This window comes from Bactrocera dorsalis, chromosome 2 (genome assembly GCF_023373825.1).
Source record: "Bactrocera dorsalis isolate Fly_Bdor chromosome 2, ASM2337382v1, whole genome shotgun sequence".
In the NCBI taxonomy this organism is placed as follows: domain Eukaryota; kingdom Metazoa; phylum Arthropoda; class Insecta; order Diptera; family Tephritidae; genus Bactrocera; species Bactrocera dorsalis.
Window position 1 is genome coordinate 28,437,399 of NC_064304.1, and position 760 is coordinate 28,438,158.

The window sequence follows — 760 nt, forward strand, 5'->3', positions numbered from 1 at the left end:
GTTATTCGAATTTACCTCGTTCTTTGGATTACCTTTGGTTATAATTTACAAATCTACAACAATCTACGGTGTTGTTATCACAAATATCGATCAATTCTCAATAACAGTTTATTAGAAAAAATTTCTCAAGAACGTTCAACCGAATTGAAATTATTAAATTTCTGTGTTCAAATGCCAAAAATTTCATTGAATTCCAACTTTATGCTCACCAGTTGCCAATTACATTTCAGCTGTATATCCCCAACGTTTTGTCCAAAAAGACATACAAAAGTGACACACGCTCGCAATGAATTTCTAAAAATAAAATATTGTACTTTGAAAAGTTTGTTCCTTAAAATTTGTTACCTCAAGTTCACGCTGTGTCCAACATAATTATCCATGTTCTACGTGAGCGCAATTTTTCCTTAACTAAAAACAAAGAAAGAAGCAGCAAATAACACATATTTTCATACAGAGCCGAAGAAATAATTTCGCCGGCGCATTGCCATTGCCGGCATAAGGCAAACAACACCGGCAAGCAGACAGCGCCATAACTTGTGCGAGAAACATCAACAATAACAAATTTGAAACATTTAGCAAGTTAGCAGCGTGTCTGTTTACCTGCCGTCAAATAGAGCGAATTGACAACGAAACATGCCGCCAAGCGCTGCGCCGCCTAAGAAAGCATACAAGCCAAGGTAGTGACGAGTTTTAGCTGTTTCTTGTGCTCCCCATATTTCGGTGCACTTAATTGAGCGTATAATTGATTGGACTTTTCTGC